Raw genomic sequence first — 18,180 nt, 5'->3', positions numbered from 1 at the left:
AACTTGGACTATCAAGATATACAACACTGTAGGGTTCAACTACAGAATGCCTCAAGATTCCAAATTCAGTGTCTTCAGAAATACTGCACTGAAACCAGAGCATCGTGTTAAAAATTCTTTACCATGTAGCTCAGATAAAAATCAACTTTTTTTTTTTTTTTTTTTATCCTCACCCGAGGACATTTTTCCATTTTTTGTTCAGGTAGAGTGGGAGGGAGAGAGAGGAACAGAGAGAGAGAGAGAAACATCGATGTGAAAGGAACACATCGAGTGGCTGGCACCCGCACGACCAACCAGGGCCGGGGACAAACTGCAACCGAAGTACATGCCCTTAGCGGGAACCGAACCCGGGTCTCTCAGGACCACAGGCCGACGCTCTAACCGCTGAGCCAAACCGGCCAGGGCTCAACTATTTTTTTTTTTATTTAGCTGTATACTTGCCAATGAACAACACAAAAATACAGAAAATGTTCCAGAAATCAATATAATTTGTTAGACAATCCACGCTGCTGTAAGTTTCTCAAAACTAAAATACAAAAGACATTTATCTAAATTTATGCAAGGCCTGAAGGCATGCATTCAGGCCTTGGGCTTTAAAGGCATGGTCACACCTCAGAGGTCTACAGACATCTTCCGATGCTTCAGTTTCCCAAGACTTGGCTGGGGATCCTGCCTCTGCCACCTCTTCTGCAACAGCAGGCAGGGAAAGAATTATGGGCACGGGTGGAGGCCTCTTCCTGATTCTACCTTCAACTCATTCATCTTCTCTACTGCACCCAGTTCCTTTCTCTTCTGCATTTGGGGGGCAGGGAGTGGCTGCAGAACTATCTACCCTTACAAATACAATAACCCCAAAAGAAACCACTTTAAGCATCAGAAATCTAGTCTTAAACCAAGCAAATTCAGCCCATTATACTTTTTGTAACATTAAAAAACTGGAACTATCCCAGAATGCATATAAACAGGGAACCAACTGAATAAATTTTGGTGTGTGTTTGTGTGTGTGTGTGTGTGTGTGTGTGTGTGTGTGTGTGTGTATTTATATGGACTACTACTGGGCAACCAATAAAAGAATGAGGCAGATCTATCTGTACTTGGATATATCCAAGATATTTTAAATGAAAAGAGAGCACTTCCCAATTAATTTTTTTAAAGTAGATGGGAAAATATATGTTTATATACAAATAGAATTTTTCTGGACAATTACAAAAGAAACTAGGAATAGCAATGGCCTACACAAGGGACTGCAATGGCCTACAGAATGAACTGGAGGTCTCAGTAAAGGAGTACACTCTTTTTCATTATTTAAGAAATATTTTGCCCTGGCTGGTTTGGCTCAGCGGTTGGAGCGTCGGCCTGCGGTCCTGACAGACCCGGGTTCGGTTCCCGTTAGGGGCGCGTGCCTCGGTTGCAGTTTGTCCCCGGCCCTGGTTGGGTTGTGTGGGTGGCGGCTACTCGGTGTGTCCCTTTCGCGTCGATGTTTCTCTCTCTCTCTCTTTCCCTCCCATTCTATATGAACAAAATATCAAAAAAAAAAAAAAAAAAAGAAATATTTTATGTGTACATGTATCTCTACTTTAAAAAAAAAACTGTAAGGAGTACTTAAGCCTGTGATTATGGCAAAATAAAACAGAAGAAGAAAAAGTGATGCTTTTTTTTTTTAATACTTTTTTTATTGTTTGGAATCTGGAGGTGGAATATTACTGATTAGCTGACTATTCTTTTTATCCTCACCTGAGGACATTTTTGCATTTATCTTGAGACAGAGCGGGAGGGAGAGAAACATCTACGTGAGAGAGAAACATCTAGTGGCCGCCACCCACATGACTCCAACCGGTTCGGGGACAAACTGCAACCAAGATACTTGCCCTTACCAGAACCAAACCCGGGCCATTCTGGTCCACGGGACAATGCTCCAACTGCTGAGCCAAACCGGCTGGGGCAAAGTGATGCCTATTAAAAGCAACCTCATCTTTCTTAACTATCTCTAAATTCTTTGTGGCAAAATTCGAATTCAGTAAAACATAGAAGTGTGGATACGTGGGATACAGAGAGGTTCATTTTACTCTTTTTCAAAAACACAGTAACTTTCAATTTCTTGCCATAATGCTAAAAGAAAAGTTACACTTGTTTCTCAAACCAAGACGCAAAAATCCTTTAAATGTCTGCTCTGGTGTAATCAAAGTTTAAAAGATTTGAACATAGTAAGTCCTCATCCAAAGTTCAATTACATATCGTATGTTAATATTATATGCTGCCCTGGCTGGTTTGGCTCAGCGGTTAGAGAGTCAGCCTGCGGTCCAGAAAAACCTGTGTTCAGTTCCTGCTAAGGGCATGTACCTCGGTTGCAGTTGGTCCCCGGCCCTGGTTGGTCGAGCGGGTGCCAGCCACTCGATGTATCCCTTTCACGTCGATATTTCTCTCTCTCTCTCTTCCTCTCTCTCTCCCTCCCACTTTATCTGAACAAAAAATGGAAAAATGTCCTCGGGTGAGGATAAAAAAATATATATATATAATATGCTAATCATATTTTGAATAAATAGTTTTTACATGCTTTTTTGTTTTAAAACTAACAAAGAACTTTAGGATTACTGAGGAGTCCAAATTTCCTAAACTCTCCCCAGCCAAAAATCAGTTCAGTAAAAACTGAGAGAGTTTTTCCCCCACAGCTTCAAATTTTAGAAAACTCCAAGCAGGACTGGCCCAGAGCAGGGGGATGGAGATTGTAGAAATAGCCTAAGCCTATCCAACCCCCTTTCACCTCTGCAGATTCCTCCCCTGGTCTCAAGGACCTCCCAGAGTCCTCATCCAGGTACAGCCATCATCAGTGTTCCCACCACAGTAAGAGCACTGATTCAATAACAGTGAATCCACTGGATTTGATCCTGAAGCTCAAACTAGGGCTCATGCACCTAAAATAACAGACTCTCATCAGTCACACCAGGGCAAAGGAAGTGAAGTTGCCCCACCCCAAGCCCACAGAGAACCAGACCGCTGATGCCTTTGTAACTACTACCATGAAAAGTAAAACAAATGATTATGCCTTCCAACTTGACTTTTACTAATGGAAATGTATTTGTCAAAGATCTAAAGGTATGCAATTATCTTGGAAAAAGTGATGGTATAAATTAACATGATAAAAAAAATTAAGTTGAGGAAAGAAATTTTGCTAATCTAAAACATTAATCAAAATAGATACTCCAGCCCTAGCCAGTGTGCTCAGTGGTTATTAGAGTGTCAGCCCTTGTACAAAAGGGTCTCGGGTTCGATTCCTGATCAAGGGCACTACCTGGTTGCAGGTTCCATCCCCGGCCCAGTCAGGACGTGTGCAGGAGGCAACCAATTGATGTGTCTCTCTCACATTGATGTTTCTTTCTCTTTCTCTTTCTCTTTCTCTCCCCCCTACTTCCTCCCTCCCTTCCACTGTCTCTAAAAATCAATTGAAAAAATATCCTCAGGTGAGAATTTACAACAACAAAAAATTCTTTAATATCACCTATTGTCAGGTACATATTTAAAAATTTTTAAGTAATAAGGGCTTACAGAAGGAATGTATTTTAATAAACTGATTAAATTTATTATTTGTAGTTCATTATTTTTTCATTCAATTTATTTAAACTAAAAATGAAAACAAATCTATTTCTTGTCCCCTATCCCCCAACCCCTGGCAACCACCAATGTATTCTCTGTATCTATGAGCTTCTTTTTTTTCGGTTTAGAATCAACATACTGAGATCATGCAGTATTTGTCTTTCTCTTTTTTTAAAAAAAGTTCTTCTTTATTGATTTTAGAGAGAGAGGGAGAGAGAGAAACATCGATGAGAAAGAACATGGATTAGCCGCCTCCTGCATGCCCCTGACTGGGGATTGGGCCCATAACCTGGGTATGTGCCTTGACCAGGAATTGAAACTGGCAACCTCTTGGTGCATGGGTCAATGCTCAACCACTGAGAGAGACACACTGGCCGGGCTTCTTGTCTTTTTTATAACAGTCATTCTAACAGGGAAGAGGTGATATCTTATTGCGGTTTTGATTTGCATTTCCTTGATGACTAGTGATCTTAAGCATCTTTTCATGTACCTGTTGGCCACCTGTATGTCTGCTTTAGAAAAATGTCTATGCAGCCCGGCCAGTGTGGCTCAGTGGTTGAGTATCAACCCATGCACCAAGAGGTCGCCGGTTCGATTCCCGGTTCATCAGTGTTTCTCTCTCTCCCTCCCTCTCCCTTCCTCTCTAAAATCAATTCAATAGAGAATAAAAAATTAAAAAAGAAAAATGTCTATGCAGATCTTCTGCCCATTTCTAAATCAGAATTTTTTTGCCTGTATTTCATTTTTATTTTTAAAATGTAGTAATTTATAAAATTTAGGTTACAAAACCAGATTTTTAAAATTTAATTTAAAAAATATTAAAATAATTGTAATCAAATATAGCAAAAAGTATGAAAGTGGTACATGCCAGATTGACATTTAGGAGCACTTCATTAGTGAAAGGACACTCTAGGCAGAGGAATATCCACAGGAAAAGATTTATAAGAGTGTGGTTTGGGCATGGCTGGAGTGAGGGCACAAGTGGAGGGAGCTGAGTTGGACAGGAGACTGGGAGCAGCTCTTCAAACATTCTGTGCATCTTCCTGAGAAGTTTGGACTTTATCCTGTTGATAGTGGATTTTTTTTTTTTTTTTTGGTGATAAAAATCAAGTTTGTTTAGAAAAATCTATCTAGTCCCAGTGTGTTGAGTAGGACTGAAGAGGAGAGATGGGGAGCAATTGAAAGCAACTGAACAAGGGGTGTGTGTGTGTGTGTGTGTGTGTGCGTGTGCGTGTGCGTGTGTGTGTGTTTTTCCACAGCAAATATACAGCATTTTAGTTATATTATGGGTTGAACAAAACTTTGATATGGTAAATGAACAAAACAAAAACAATAAAACCAAACCTGAATGTTCATGTTATAAGCTCACCAAATGTAGGATCAGATAACCTAAATAGAACTTAAGCTTCTAAAAATTCTTAATTCCATTTCCATCTCTCTTTTTAGGATTCTCTTTGAGAATGACAATTTTTCACTTTTTGTGTTATATACCAGTTAACAGAAATTTTATGTAACGTTGTATTACTTTTGTCATGTGTAATTAAATGTTCATGTTGTAGAAATGCAGCATTAGAGAGTCAGCAGAGACATGTAAATTCTAAAAGGAAGCCCTGAGCACTTCTGAAGCATTTAATAGAGCTGGCTCTTCCCTCCTTCCCTATTGGTTGCCTCCCATACACGCTCTGACTGGGGATTCGAAACCCAGTTTTGTGTCCTCATCAGGAATCTAACCTGCAACCTTTTGGTGTACAGGATGATGCACCAACCAAATGACCACTTGGCCAGGGCAAAGCTGGCTCCTTTTAATACTTAGTTTCACTTTCCAAAGTGGCTTTCTTTTTCCTGATACAGATTCACCACTGGCACTGATTTTATGTTTTATCATTCACACTAAAAATAAAAATTTCCAAGAAAGCCAATGGGAATGGGGTGGGGTGCAGAATAGATACCATTTTTAAACACGTGGAGTGCCCTCAGGGCACTATAGACAGCAACTCCAGGGAGCTCCAATTTACAGAGTTCAAGGGGAAGGCTATAGCCCACAGCGGCCTACCTGGCAGAACAGGTCCTTCACTCCCCTTCCACCAGGAGAACTCTAGTTCTACTTATTTTGGGCTTCCTAGAAAGATTTCATTTGGACAAAGAGTTCCATAGCTTTAAAAGTATTTGAATGCCAAGGAGTCAGAACTGCATGTTCTTAAGTCAGAGGTTGGTAATTCAAGAGTAAGATTCCGAATTCCACAGGAAAGTTGCCAGGGGACAAAACAAACTGAGGAGGAATATAAAGAAAGAGACCCAGGAAGACAGTCCTTCAAGAGGAACAGCAGCTTTAGGATAGAATGAGGGACTGTTTGGGCCAGTGGGGCATCCAAACTGGACAGGTCCAGACAGCAGAGAACATGTGCATCTGAAGCTCAGCAGAAAGGTACAGGAGAGCAGTAGAGCTAGGCGAAGTTTAAATGTGGATGAATCCACCAAGAAAGAAAGACGAGGTGGTTTAAAAAGGTCACAGAAAGTAAAATGAAAGGGTCTGCCTCAAGACAGGACCGTGTGGAGGGCCACTTCAGGTGGAGACCCTGAATGTGGGGTAGTCTGGATCCAGAAGAGAGCACAGCACACAGGCTAGACTGGTTGGGGGTGGTATTCTACACAGCAGAAGCCTCAGAAAGGCAAGGAGGCCAGAGTAAAGGGTACTGGCCAGGAAGCAAATGAAAGAATAGACAATGGATCCAGGCCTTAGGGGGCTGAAACTCTGAGAGAAAAAGGAGGTCACAAGGAGGTCAAAGATGGGACAGGGAGAGTAGGGAAGCCCCTCCAGGAGGGTGTGGGAAAATACAGCACCAGCATCTAAGATTTCACTCGTAGAGCTGTTCTGGAAAGAGTTCCTTTCAGCTAAAGTTAATAGGAAGCCTAAAACTAGGTAAAGGTCAGTGGGGGAAGGAGGCATGTCTTCAGAACCCTGTTGTGCCTTAAGGCCCTGGGTCTGGTTGGAGTCACGGAGCTGTCCTCGAGCACTCACTGCAAAGAGGGGAGACCCACTCAAAACAGGGAAGCCAGAAGAGCCTACCCAGTCCTGTTAAAACCAACTGGCAACAGGAGTCTGCAACAGTCATTTAAATCCTTCTCAGTTCACCCAGGAGCTACTATGTGTGCCCTTAAGGAAAACCAGGTGCAGTTAAGCCTAGGGGCAGATCTAAGTTTATTTCCCAATTTGTATACAGTGTTACTTGTAGGGAAACAAAATAAAAATAATAAATATTAATTACAGTAAGAAGTCAAGAGGTTCAGGTATCATAAATGACCATAACAACAAAACACCCAAAGTTTTTCAAATTTCTAGTTTCAGCTACTAGACCACCTACTTCTGCCCATTTTGCTCAATAATAAAAATAACAACTAACCAAAAGGAAACCATATGACTGGAAAGAACATCTACCTATTGATTTGTTTTTAAAAAGAAAATGATGTCTCTCTTAACAATTTACTTAGAAACTCCAATTCATATTTTACAAATTAACAAACTATCTACTCTAGGGTATATAAACTAGATTTTTCAAAATATTTAACTGTCGCCCTGGCCAGTTTGGCTCAGTGGTTAGAGCGTCGGCCCACAGACGGAGTCTCGGGTTCAATTCCGGTCAAGGGCACGTACCTCACTTGCAGTTCAATCTCCGGCCCTGGTTGGGGTCATGTGGAAGGCAACCAGTCCATGTATCTCTCTCACATCGATGTTTCTCTCTCTCTCTCTCCCTCCCTCTCCCTCCCTCCCACTCTATCTGAACAAAAATGGAAAAATATCCTCAGGTGAGAATTAAAAAAAAAAATTTTAACTGTCAATTCAGGAATATAATGATACTCAATAAGGACAGACTGGTGTAAAAAAAGGTGCTCACTAGTACCCTAGGAACAATATCTTGCCTGACAAACATATTTTCAGAAAAGCCTTACTAAGTCTGGGAAACAACTAACCACTCTGATTTTCTTAAGAACTAAGTAGTAATTTATCACACACACACTGAGGCTTCATGACCCTGTCACTTCTTTAAGGGTTTCAAGATAGTTAAAAGTACCCTTGTCTGCCCTGGCCGGTTTGGCTCAGCGGTTAGAGCGTCCGCCTGTGGTCCGGAGAGACCCGGGTTCGGTTCCCGCTAAGGGCATGTACCTTGGTTGCAGTTTGTCCCCGGCCCTGGTTGGTCGTGCGGGTGGCAGCCACTCGATGTGTCCCTTTCACATCGATGTTTCCCTCTCTCTCTTCTTCTCTCTCCCTCCCACTCTGTCTGTACAAAAAATGGAAAAATGTCCTCAAATGAGGATAAAAAAAAACAAAAGTACCCTTGTCAGAAGGAAGTATGTGTGTGTGTGTGTGTGTGGTGGTGGTGGTGGGGGGGTGATCAGCTCTAAGGTGTCTCCCCTCCCCTAGGTAACACAGAGGGTTTAAGAAAATCACCCCATGTTTACTATACTAATACAGGTATTAGAAATAATGAAAGAAAAAAAACTATACCGCTTTAGACATTCTCAAAGTGGCTACTCAACTTGTAATCCTTAAATTTGTCAACCTGCTTTCTCTCCACCTATGATTGAACATCAGTATTTCACAAATACAGAATTAAAGTAATACAATAAATCTAAAATATAAAGCATTAATTATACGTTATCATTATTATGTAGGTTATTGAGCCTCTTTAAATACTCACTAGTTTTCTATTAATACAAAAATGAGAGTGAAATGTGGCAAAACCTCTACCAGCTAGAACAGCTGGAGAATGCATCATTGAATAATCATGCCTCTCAGATAACTGAAGTCTCATTTACTACTCTGAACACACAAACTTTTTTGGTTAACCGTTCTGGACAGAATGCTTTGACTCAGGCCAACACTGTAACCATCAGCGATTACACAGGAAGATGGTATGCTAAGACCACAAGCCTCTGTGTCCCTATCCAGATGAGATCTTAGACTATTTCAACATTTGCTTTTACACTTTCCCTGTCTTCCACATGTTGTCATATTGTGCTTCCATCTCTCCAGTAAGTGTGTAGGAACCGCATCTAAGGAAAGGATAGCTGGTTCTCACAGCTCCGCTGGATACTACAGACCTCTTCCAAGGGGTGGGGGTGGGGTGAAATAGTGCACAGGGTTCTGTGACCTTTATTTTACATGCTGTGAAAATCTTTTTTAAAATGTATTTCTTCTAAAGGAAATTCTGACACACATGCTGCAATATGGATGTTACGCTAAATGAAATAAGCCACACACAAAAGGACAAATACTGCATGATTCCATTTACATGAGGTAGCCGGAGTGGTCAATTCATAGTCAAAAAGGAAAAGTGGTTGCCAAAGGCTGGGGAGCAAGGGAAATGTGGAGTTATTATCAATAGATACAAATTTCAGTTTGCGAAGATGAAAAAGTTTTGCAAATAGACTTCCGGTCAAGATGGCGGCGTAGGTAACCGTGGTATCGCGTCCTCCCACAACCACACCAAAGTTACAACTAAACTACAGAACACCCATCATTCAAAACCGCCTGAAATCAAGCTGAATGGAAGTCCTACAACTACGGAATTAAAGCAGCTGCATCGAGACTGGCAGGAAGGGCAGAGGCGAAGGCGCGACAGGCTGGTCCCACACGCACATGTGGCAGATAAAAATCAGGAGGATACCTCGGCTGGGAAGGTCCTCCCTGAGGACTGAGGGGTCCCCATCCCACACCAGACACCACGCTCAGGGTTCCAGTTGCCAGGAAGAGAAGTCCCCATCACTTCTGGCTAGAAAAACCAGCGGGAACTGAGGCTCAGGTAGGCTGAGGCGCCTGGAGTCCCAGGCAGCTCCTTAAAGGGCCCGCACACGGACTTATCGGACTCTCTCCCTCTAAGCTTGGAAGGGAGGCAGCTCGAGGGGCGCTAGAGACATAAAGGGAAGAACTGAGCTGTTTGGCATTGGACTGAGGGCTGGAGAGGGGGCTTTCTCCGGGACAAATGTGCTGTCAGAGGACTCTGTTCCTTTGGTGAGCCCTTCCCTGGGGTGGCAGACAGCCACCATATCTGGGACTCCAGCAACCTGGCTCACACTGGTAGCTCCGCCCTGGTAATTCCCTGAGGCCCCGCCCCACCCAACTTTCAGGCCCACCCAAGCTGTTGCCACTTGCTTAACCATAGGATTAGTCTGTCTTGGATCCTGCTTCAGGTTTTCCTAAATTCTTTTCAAACAAGCAGCATCTGGTCTCAGAGAGCCCCATACCTCTCGTTAAGTAATACACAGAAACAAACACAGGGAGGTAGCCAAAATGAGGAGACAAAGAAACAGGTCCCAAAGGAAAGAACAGAACAAAACACCAAGAAAAGAACTAAGCGAAATGAAGATAAGCAACGTAACAAATGCTGAGTTCAAATTACTGCTTATAAGCATGCTCAGTGAACTTAGTGAGGGCCTCAAGAGTATTAAAAAGGACCAGTCAGAAATGATGGATGCACAGTCAGAAATGAAGGAGGCATTAACTAAAATAAAGAATAATTTACACAGATACAATAGTAGAGTAGGTAAAGCCAAGAAGCAAAAAACGCCCAATCAGAACAGCAAAAAGAAAAAGGAATCCAAAAAAAGGATAGTGTAAGGAGCCTCTAGGACAACTTCAAGCGTGCCAACATTCGCATCTTGGGGGTGCCAGAAGGAGAAGAGAGAGAACAAAAAATCGAAAACCTGTTTGAAACAATAATGGCAGAAAACTTCCCTAACTTGGTGAAGGAAACAGACATACAAATCCAGGAAGCACAGAGAGTCCCAAACAAGATGAACTCCAAGAGGCCCACACCAAGACCCATCATCATCAAAATGCAAAAGGTTCAAGACAAAGAGAGAATCTTAAAAGCAGCAAGAGAAAAGCAGTTAGTTACCTACAAGGGAGTTCCCATAAGGCTATCAGCTGATTTCTCAAAAGAAATTTTGCAGGCCATAAGGGAGTGGCAAGAAATATTCAGAGTGATGAAAAGCAAGAACCTACAACCAAGATTACTCTATCCTGCAAAGCTGTCATTTAGAATCGATGGCCATATAGAGACTTTCCCAGACAAGAAAAAGTTAAAGGAGTTCATCACCACCAAACCGTTATTATATGAAATGATGAAGGGTCTTTTTGAAGAAAAAGATAAAATATATGAACAAACAAAATGGCAATGAATACATATCTATCGACAATGAAATCTACAAACAAAATGAACAGGCAGAACAGAAACATTCTCATAGATACAGAGAACATTTTGTTGGTTGCCAGATGGGAGGGGGGTTGGGGGAACGGGTGAAAAAGGTGAAAGGATTAAGAAGTACAAATTCATTGCTAGACTGACAAACCTCAAAGGGAAAGGGGTTGGGGGGTGGAAAGAAATAAACCAAAGAACTCATATGCATAACCAATGGACACAGACAATAGTATGGGAAAAGGTGGGAGGGGGCGGTAGTGGGGAGGAGGGGGTCAATGGGGGAAAAATGAGGAACATCTGTAATACATACAACAATGAAAATTTTAAAAATAAATTTAAAAAAAAGAAAAAGTTCTGCAAATAAATAGTGGTGATAACTTCATAACATTGTGAATTACTAATGCCAGTGAATTGTACAATTTATAATGGTAAATTTTGTGTTATGTATATTTTACCACAACTAAAAAATTAAAAATTGTTTAAATAATGAAAAATTACTTCCTCATTATTTACTATGTTCTGGACAGGTGATATGTTAAGTGTATCTTCATTATCATCTAATCACTCCAAGGTTTTTGAAGACATGAGTAAAAATGAGCCAAAATGGTTTCTTATAATTATGATTCCAAATTACCATATATTATTTTTAATGTGGAAAACTCCGGTTTTATAGAAACTGATTCATAAGAAAGAACACTAGTAAAAACTCAGAGATAAGAAAGGATTCTAGTCTGGATAGCAAATTAATGTGAAAAGAAATGAAAAACCAATGGCCTTACCACTCAGCATCTCAAACACTTAAAAAACAAAACAAAACTATTCAGGGTTAAAAAAACAACAACAGTAATTTGAAATTCAAATCAAAGTACTTGTTGATTAACACTTTATTTTTTCTTTTAAAAAGTATCATTATTTAAATATAGTTGGTATACAATCTTATATTGGTTATATTAGTTTTAGGTGCACAATATAGTGATTCAACAGTTTTATACCTTACAATGTGATCACCCCACTAATTCTGTTCAGCATCTGTCACCGTGTAAAGTTATCACAATATTGTTGATTACTGATCAACACTTTAAATTGAATTTCATCAGGAAAAACTCTTGAGATATTTTAGTAACTGCTAAATTTCTCAGCCCATCTCATGTTATCATTCCAAATGAGTGCCTGCCCTGCACTTTCACGTGACAACAAACCACCTTCATTCATCTCTCATCTGAGACTCTCTCCAAATGTCATCTCAGACCAGAACCAACTTTCCCAGACCAAGCTAGTACTCTCAACTGCCCTACCCACCCCAAATCGGTCTAGTAATTAATCATTCTCTAGATTAAGCAAAAACATCAAAAGGAATTTACACGTAGCACTGTACACATTAGAAATGCCACCTTAGAGCCTCTCCCAGCACTCCAAAGGGCTTGGTTCTGAAGTTACTCAACTATCAAACCACAAAGTTCAAGAGGGACTTAATATCATTTAGCACAATATATAGACTACATTTTTTTGTTTCTTAATTACATACTTGAGTGATCATTTAAAGATAAAGAGAGGTGAACAAGGTTATAAACATCTTGAATAAAAGAGACTTGAACATAACTTTATACACATCTTCGGATGCTTCTGAGTTACAGACAAAGGTTTACAATCAAACTTGTTAAAACTTCTGCAGTGAATTCATAATTTTTCTATTAATAATGTGTCTTGTTCTTCTCTCCCACTTTTGTAAAGTTTAAAAATGAACTTGCAACAATCCAACCACATCCTTTCTATTTTAAATCATTTTCCAGTGAGACTAGCACCACTTAAAGAAGCATACAGTCATATCAAAATCCCGCTCCCCGAAGTCTAATGGTTCAAAATCTCCCCGGTAACCAAAATCCCCAGAGACTTTCATCCAATTTAACAACAATGTATAATGAGAAATTTTTTTTCAATTACAAAACATCACAGTTAGATAACAAATGCTATTTACTGAAAGAAAAATTTCCTGCCATAACAGAGAAGTACACTTTACGAGTAAATGTTCTTTTATTCTCACTTATTCTGAAATATTGACTGTTAAATAATTCCAGAAAGTAACGTTTCAGAAAATTATAAGATAGCAAAATGTTAACATAAAAACATTTAGCATTCAAATTACCTGCCTACATAATGGTTTTCTGCTTTTTTGAACTGCATTTGTTTATTTAATGTGAACTTAACATGAAGTCATTATTGAAAAGCCAATGAAGTCTGGACAGTTCACCTTTTCTACAAACTTCAGAGTCAAACAATTTCTGCTTCTACACCATCATTCTATAGCTAAGCCCGGTCTAGTTACCACTGTGAAGGCAAAAGCCTATAGAAGCAATATTATAGATAGGCAAAGTATTTTTAGAGAAAAATCAGAGTTTACAAGGAAACAAATATCAAAAGAGAATTACTTTTTTAAAAAAGAACTTGAAATTTTATTTTTCAATCAGAGTTTACATTCAGTATTATTTTATATTAATTTCAGGTGTACAGCATAGTGGTTAGGTGACCATAAACTTTACAATGTGTTTCCCCCATATTTCCAGTACACACCTGGCACCACACAATTATTACATTATTGACTATATTCTCTATGAGAAAATTCTCTTTTATATGCATCTTCTGTTTCTCACTGTACATCTTTTTAGTTGCATTCTTTAAATTTTAATGTTTTAAATATCTGACAATGCAAAAACTAAGAAATCTAAAAAGAGCCACACAAAAAGAAAGGGTGGTTCAGTAACTCAATAATCAAGTACTCTCTTGGCTAATGAAGCTATGAATTTTGGGGAAGAGTGACCAAATCTAGCTTAGTTGTTAGCCAACTGGCTAGCTTAATCAGAGGAAAACAGACTTCTTTCACAAAAGGGAATCTCTGACCTTTGTGGACTATGCCCCATACATCTCTACCACAGGCCTTACACTGTTCCCAGCTTTCTATTACACAGGTGTCCTCACAGTAAAAAAAGACACTTATAACCTCTAACTCCTTTAACAGGAGAAACAAGAAAAGGTACAAGAATATATTAAAAGGCATTTGGGAAGAATAAACAAATTGTTGAAGTATTTGCTTCAGTGGAGAATATAAAAAACCCAACTTTCTAGAAGTCTAATACAAAATGGCATCTTTATCATGTTGAAATTAAAAAAATAAAATCATACCTGACATAATTTTTACTTTTTGTTTTTGTTTTCTAGAGTTTGAATAATTTAATAAACCAGACAAATATCCTGCATATATAAATCAAGTTAATTGCTGTTATTTTAAAGGTTGTTAAAAGCTTTATACCCATATTCTTTAATTCACATAACTTTAAAAAAAATAATTTTCATTCAATTTGCTCAGCAAATTCCTGACTTTAAGGAACTGATTCATCTACTGACACCTTAAACTCTGACTTGCTGAGAAAGTTCATGATTCAAACCTACTATCTGCAAATATACCTGGATTCCAAAAATGGGAAATAATAGATTAATACTGGGCCTGTAACCACAAGGACTTCCAAGAACCACAGATCCAAACCTGCAAAGTTTTGCTTCAGTTAAAATGTGACCTTCTAACTAAGAAGTCTCCAAGGGCAGAATTTTTAGTTATTCTTGATAGTAAAAACTGTAAGAATTATTATAAAAGCATTTAGATTCATGGTGAAATGACCATAACTCCAGGTTTACCACCTGTTGCCCTTCAGCTTAATAGCATCGCCCCCTTTCACTCTCAAAAGGGTCATGTTTTGAAGCAAAACTCATCAGTGGTGACAGAAGTCAGTGGTGGTCGCCTTGGGAGGCAGAAAGGGTTTACAGAATGGGAGGAAATGTAAAGGGAGCCCTTTGGGAGGCTGAAAATGCCTTAAAGGCTTTAAAACCTTTATCTGAATATGGTTATCATATGTCAAAAGTCGTCGGTGAAGTGTACTCTTATAAGTTAGACCTCAATTTAAAACCATAGATAATTATACCCTGGCCAGTTTGCTCAGTGGTTAGAGCGTCAGCCCTCTGACCCAAGGCTCTCGATTCCATTCCTGGTCAAGAGCACATACAACAGCACGTCCCTGGGTTGCAGGTTCCATCCCAGGCCCTGGTCAAACAAGAGGCAACCAATCCATGTCTCTCTCTCACATCAATGTTTCTCTCTCCCTCCCTCCCTTCCACTCTATCTAAAAATCAGGTGAGGTTTAACAACAAAATTAGATAATTTTAAACACAAATACATCTTTAAATATCTTTGCTCATATAATAAATGACACAAAATCATCCTACAGAGCTACCAAGATGCTTTTTTCAACTATATTTTAATAAAGATGCATAATGTGTGTATACTTTCATTTAGAACCTTTCAAAATATAGACTGATTTTTTTAATCTTTCATTTTTAAAAGGTGCCTAGTTTTAGAACTGAAGGCACAGAAACATGATCTATTCATCCTCTAATTTTGTAAATAAGGAAAACCATATCTATAAAGAGTAAGAAACTACCCAAGATAAGGCAGCTAGTCAATGACAACGATAGTAACAAAACTGTTTCCTGATTTTGGGCCACTCCCGCTTCCACCAGGCCGTTACTTTTCTGACTGTAAACAAATCTGAACTGAATCTACCTGTGGCCTAGAGGATTTAACATATCCCACAAAACACGGGGCCAACGGGCCCCAAAGTACAGACACATTCATCTTCCTCCTCTCAAAACAGCTGGCAAGTAACAATTGCATTTTCAGACATTTTACTTCCCATGCAAAGTATGACACCTTAAAAATGCAGTTCAAGGAGACAATACGGGAATTGACAAAATCCACCTGATTTCCTCTCAAATCTCTTTGGTTACTTAGTTCTCAAACTGTATCACTGATAAGTAGGGCTCACGAAACGGCTTGAGGCCCTTCAACCAGCACTGCTTTAAGTGACCCACACACACACCCCGGGAATAAACCCCCCTAAATAAAACCCTGCCTCTGACAGGAGTGCCCTACTCCACTCCAAGCACCTTACCAGAACTGTCGGTGACCTGTACTTTACCGCTTAGTTTTAGACCCCCAACGAACAACTGACATCTTGTGAAAAACTTAACGTAACCTACATCCTTTCCGCGGGAATTTATTTCTGTTCTCAGAAGGCGTTTCTGCTTCCCACAGAGCAGGCCTTTTTCCTCGGGACACTGCTCGCCTCTCCACAGCCTCCTTTTCGGTCTCCAAAACGAGACTTCAAGAACAGAAATCGAAACGGTCACGGACTCCCGAAGGCAGGTCGGGGCCCGGGCCGGCGAGCCCACTGGCTGCTCGCGCGCGTTCCAGGAGGCCCGGCTCACTCCACCACGCCGGCCCGAAGCAACCGGTTGCGGCGGCCTCTAGACGCTCCGCCACCGCGCAGCGGCCACCTCGGCCCTCCGAAGTTCGGACCAGCGCGCCCCCGGCCTCTGCTGCGGGTTCGCGCTCCGGGGCCGGAGCGAGCCCGGGGGGCGGGTCCGCGGGGGCTCGGCGGGCGGGAGAGCGGGACGCGCGGGGAGGGACGCTCGGCGGGCCCAGCGCGCCGGGAACTTGGGCGCCCGCCGGGGCCGCCGCCCGGCCACTTTCTTTTCACGCCCCGGGGGCTGCCGCGCGCCTAAGTGCCCGCCCGGAGCTGCCAACCACCGCCGCCGCTGCTCCCCGCCGCTGCGAGGCGCCCAGGCGCGCTCCTGCAGCCCGGCCGGCAGGCGCGCGGGGCCGCGCGAGGCCGCGCGCGGGCACCGCGCTCCCCCGACCGCCCCCGCCCCCAACGTGCTGCCGCCGCCCGTTGGCGCCTCAGCCCGCGCGCCCGCCGGCCTTTGCTTGCCGGCGGTTTCGTTGGCAAAGTTGCGCCGCCGCGTCGAGGGAGGGCGCCGTGCGGTCCCCCGCCCCAGCGCCACCGCCGCCCCTTCAGGCCGCCGCGCGGGAAGGCCCAGCCGGCAGCCCCGCTTTTTTACCTGCCGGGAGTTTTCGCGCGCGCGCTCCTCAATCGCTCGCTTTTACCCCTCTCGCGCTCGTTTTCTTTCTTTTTATCCTTCCTTTCGTTCCCCAGCACGGGCGCTTTATCCGCTCACACCGCCCGCGCTCACCCGCTCGCGCCCTCCTTCCTGCTGGGCTCGGCGGAGCGGGGCGGCCGGCAGCTCTCCCCGCCCCCCTCCACCCGCGCTCCGGCGGAGGCGGCGGCAGCGGCGCTCCGCGCTCCGACTCATTCCAATATGGCACGGGTGCAGGGCGCATGCGCCCGCGCCCCCCCCCCATCCGCGCTCCTCCCGGCAGCCCGCGCCCCTCGCGCCGCGCGCGTGGCGCCCCCCAGCCCGGCCTTTCCGAACCCGCCCGCGAGTCGTTTCAACCAGCTGGGGCCGCGGGTGATACGAGGTGTCCGCGGACTGTGGTGCTGGGGGTCCAGCGCCGCCAGTCAACCCTACCCTTCGTATCACCAGCCCACAACTTGTCGTGGACACCCCCAAGGCGGTGGTGCTGGGCTCGCAACGGCGCCTCCGGCCCCCGACAGCGCTGCGGCCCTGCGCGGACTGGCCCCGACGGGGAGACGCGCCCCCAGGGATCCAGCGCCCACCCTGTCCCTGCTCCAACACACGAGGGAAGGGCCCCCGCGCCTCACCTCAGGTTGTGGACGGAGCCCAGAAAACCCACTGGCGTCTCCTGGTCAGTCCTGGCCTTTGGGCTGGGGCGAAGCTCACTGCTGTCGGCCGCACGTCACCGCCTCGGGCAAGATGGCATTAGCCGAGGAACCGACGGAGCGGCGGCACGATCCCAGATGGGCGCTTGTCGCCGCTGGAGAGGGCTGCGTCGGCCGGCTTGGCCCACGTCTCGTCTGGCGCGTTCTTTGAGACCTGAAAGGGCACCAAGTGTCCCCGTCTGCGAAGTTAGACTCGGGCCCCAGGCTTCTGCAGGAGGCGCCCTGTAAACCCGAGCTTTCCTGCCGTTTGGAGCCTTGGCAAGGGGACACGAGACGGCTGCCGAATTCGTGCAGGAAAGCGGAGGATCCCGGGTCGGGACAGAAGCTCAAAGGTGGCTGCCAACCAGCCCCGAAACCGGAGGTGCCCATGGGCGGTTGTTCCCTGACTTGGCCCCTTACTCAACGAGAGCAGGTGCCGGTGGGACATCCCCATCCCCACCTGCTCTGGAAAGTTCCTTCCTGAAGGGAGCACCGCGCCGCGGGGACTCAGGAGTGCCCGGACTCCCGGGCCGGGGAAGGGGTGGGGGCGGGGGCTCGGAAGGAGTGCTGATGGCTTTTGCCTTTCAGGAAGGAAGGAAGGAAGGAAGGAGGAGGCGCCCACCTCAAAAAGGAGGTTTGGGGTGCCAGACACGGTCTGAGGCCACTTCCCACTGACCTCCCTGCCGCGCTAGGAAATATTACTCCACTTTACAAACTTAAAGACC

General features: G+C 43.6%; 1 protein-coding gene across 1 annotated transcript in view; it reads right to left on the bottom strand.

Annotated features, from left to right (window-relative positions):
* SFMBT1 (Scm like with four mbt domains 1) overlaps positions 1 to 16,991 on the bottom strand; it is a 145,949-nt gene extending 128,958 nt beyond the window's left edge. Inside the window, exon 1 of the mRNA XM_036266416.1 lies at positions 16,737 to 16,991. The gene's annotated coding sequence lies outside the window, so the exon portion shown is untranslated. The remainder of the gene's footprint in view (positions 1 to 16,736) is intronic.
* Between the last annotated feature and the right edge of the window lie 1,189 nt (positions 16,992 to 18,180).

Source organism: Molossus molossus, unplaced genomic scaffold (genome assembly GCF_014108415.1).
Source record: "Molossus molossus isolate mMolMol1 unplaced genomic scaffold, mMolMol1.p scaffold_m16_p_18, whole genome shotgun sequence".
NCBI lineage: Eukaryota > Metazoa > Chordata > Mammalia > Chiroptera > Molossidae > Molossus > Molossus molossus.
The sequence above is the reverse complement of the archived record's forward strand: the minus strand, read 5'-3'. Positions and strand labels throughout refer to the sequence as shown.